We start from the raw sequence: 3,256 nt of genomic DNA, 5'->3' as shown, positions 1-3,256 counted from the left end.
CATGGCCACCAGGACCCAGTGCTTACATCAAGGAACATACAACACCAACTTCTTATCCTGCATGTGAGCTTCCACACATGAGAAACACAAGAGGCACCCATCCTTCATGCCCTGGCTGATGTCACTAGGCACAATGACCTGTATCAAAACAAAGATGTCCTGAAATCATAACTGTACAGAATCATGGGAAGAATCATATGTTCTGTGTCGTTACCTGTGCTACCAAACACCAGAGGACACTGTGCTCTGCCAGGAACCTGTCCTATCTGAAGTGCACAACCCCATGCCTGCTATACAGGGGCAGCACATGCAAATAGGGCCTCCCTCTGCCCATGAAAACCAGCCCAGCCCTCACCCTGCAGCTCTGGCACAGGAGCTCCAGCCCCAGGACTCCCAGGTGTCCACTCAGTGATCGCACTCAACACAGACGCTCACCATGGAGACTGGGCTGCGCTGGCTTCTCCTGGTCGCTGTGCTCAAAGGTAATGATGGGGAACGCAGGGCACTGAGTCTGGGAGAGGACGTGAGTGAGAGACACAGAGAGTGTGAGTGACAGCTTCCTGACCAGGACGTCTGTGTTTGCAGGTGTCCAGTGTCAGGAGCAGCTGAAGGAGTCCGGAGGGGATCTGGTCCAGCTGGAGGATCCCTGAAACTCTCCTGCAAAGCCTCTAGAATCTACTTCAGTAGCTATGGCATGAGCTGGGTCCGCCAGGCTCCAGGGAAGGGGCTGGAGTGGATCGCATACATTTATCTTGGTTTGGTATCACAAACTACGCGAACTCCGTGAAGACCCGATTCACCATCTCCAGCGACAACGCCCAGAACACGGTGTTTCTGCAAATGAACAGTCTGACAGACGAGGACACAGCCATGTATTTCTGTGTCAGAGACACAGTGTGGGGCCCTCAGGCTGAGCCCGGACACAAACTTCCCTGCAGGGACGCACGGTTCCACCAGGGAGTGCACACGATGCATTAAGCTCAGAATATGGTCCTGCACAGGTGCAGAGGGAAATTAAGCCCTGGTTACCTGTCAGGGAATTGTGGTTTCCTCTCCTACATTTATGAGGGAAGACTGCTACTTTTATGATTCTGTCCCTGCCACTGACTTCACTGACATAGAGAAGTTTGATGTGACAGGATGAACTCCTATATGAACAAATTCAGGTTCGTGAACTATGACAGTGGTGACCAGGGTCAGAGATGTGGGACTCTCTGAGGACCTCGTGAGTGTGTTCAAGTCTGACTCAGGACAGTGCCCTCAAACACTGCCGACTTTAGGACAATTTTAGTTTTCCCTTAAAACTCAGAGAGAGCTGAGCCAGAGACTTGATTTGTTAACCTCAATTATATATGTCATCAAACTGCTCCTCTCAGAGTAGCCTGTGTGCTAAAATGAACCAACCATCTTATTTTAAAAGGTGGCTGTTCCACAGGTTCCACAGTCTTTATACCCGATCTCCATTTTTCCTTTAATCCTGAAACAGTCTGTGGTCCCTGTGTGAACATCACAGCATTCAGGAATGTACTTGCAGCTCAGCTGTGTCTCAGACTGAGCTTCTGTAGGCACCTGGGAAGCCTACAGGGACTTCCTCATCCTCTAGGTCATGGGACCCTCCTGTGGGCTCCCTGCCTGAACTCAGAAGGGAAATGCACTGGACAATAGCAGTCAAGGTCATAACTGAATGGAAAGCATTGGGTATGCACTTCCAGCTGATCTGGTTCTGCTCCAGTGTCGTGGGACCCCCTGCACCTGTTGTGGTTCAGCAGAGCAGAAAGTGGGACACACAGTGGCTGTGCACTCTGGGGCTGGAGTCCACATCACGGGGAGCTGTGTCTGTGGCTCCAGCATGATGCCCAGTGTCCTGAGGCTGAATCACAGCTGCAGGAAGAGCCAGTCCCAGCGACCATGTGTCCAGAGTCCCTGCTCTTCACTCCGTGTCTATGCTCACTGGCGTCATCAATCCATTTGCAGTCTTAGATCAGTTTTAGAGAGGGAGACACCCAGGCTGCATATCAGAGTCCTGGACAGAGCCCATTTACACATTTCCCACACTTGTACTGACAATGCACCCTGGAAGACAGTAGGTGATGATTCAGTTTTAGAGAACAGAATTTTCACTATTTGCCATTCTTCCCATTCCTGTCATGACTGTTTGATGAAAATAATAAGTGAATATAGACATATGAGGTACAATGATATGTGTTGAAAAATGAATGTATCAAATTGAGTGGGATTATGAAGTAAGAGTTATTGACATGCTCATCGCAAAATGCACTGTCGCTCCCCCACTTGCGGAGGAATGACACCGGACCCTGCGCTGTTGTCTTTGCCCGGCCCTTCCTGGGTTTGCTGCCGCTCCCCCCTGCTTCCGGGAAGGAGCAGCACACTGCCGGCTGGCTCTCTCAGGGGTTGCTCAGATGTTCCTCCTGCATGTTGTCTCTATCTCCTCCTTTATAGTCCTCTTCCACCAATCCCAACTCTGCTGGCATTCTCTCCCCACGCGCTGAGCACGATGCTCTCCTCCAATCAGGAGCGGGATCAGCTTCTGCAGCTTGTTAGTCAAATTGGTGAGGCAGCTGTGTGGTAGTTGTTTATTCTCTCTCAGCTCCATATGGTGGGAGATCAGATGCATAGAATTAGTCTTAGCAGTTCCAGTAATTTAGTCTAGTCTCGGTTGCTCCCCACACGCACATGTCTCATGTAGAATGGCATCTGTCTCCTGTTTTGGAATTCTGTAGATACAATATTCCCTTAACTGCTGTCACCATGCTGTACAGCAGATCCCTCAACGTGTGGATCCTGCCGGCCTGAAGCTCTGTCCTTCTTACTCTTTACTGCAGTATAAACTTCCTGTTAAAGTATAACCCTTTCCACTTGTCCCATTATCCATTCCATCTTCAGTGGAAATTTCACTGGATTATATGTGTGAGCTCTCGTGAATTATGCTGCATTAGTTGTACATGGAACTGCAGAGGTGTTTGCCACAGTGGCTGTGGATCCCCTGGGCACCTCCCTGGGATTTCATGTTTCTTCTACCAGGAAACAGTGTTTGAGGATCCTGTGATAATTGTATTTCTCAGCTTTTGATGTTTTCCATGGAAGCTTTACTAACTTACCTGACTCCAGCCTTGTACCAGGGTTTTCTTCTCTCTCTTCCTGCACAAGACTTGTCAGCTCTGGTATGTCTGATGATACTTAGTCTACCAGGAGGGGTGGGCTGTCTCATTGTTCTTCTAAGATGGACATGCATGAT

The 3,256-nt window shown here is 49.5% G+C and overlaps 1 pseudogene; it reads left to right on the top strand.

Annotated features, from left to right (window-relative positions):
* The first annotated feature begins 436 nt into the window (after positions 1 to 436).
* On the top strand, positions 437 to 978 carry LOC138847246 (immunoglobulin heavy variable 3-11 pseudogene; annotated as a pseudogene).
* Positions 979 to 3,256: the final 2,278 nt, after the last annotated feature.

Source organism: Oryctolagus cuniculus, chromosome 20 (assembly GCF_051225735.1).
Source record: "Oryctolagus cuniculus isolate XC-2025 breed Fujian yellow rabbit chromosome 20, ASM5122573v1, whole genome shotgun sequence".
Taxonomy (NCBI): domain Eukaryota; kingdom Metazoa; phylum Chordata; class Mammalia; order Lagomorpha; family Leporidae; genus Oryctolagus; species Oryctolagus cuniculus.
Note: the sequence above shows the minus strand (reverse complement) of the source record. Positions and strands in the feature narration are given on the sequence as shown.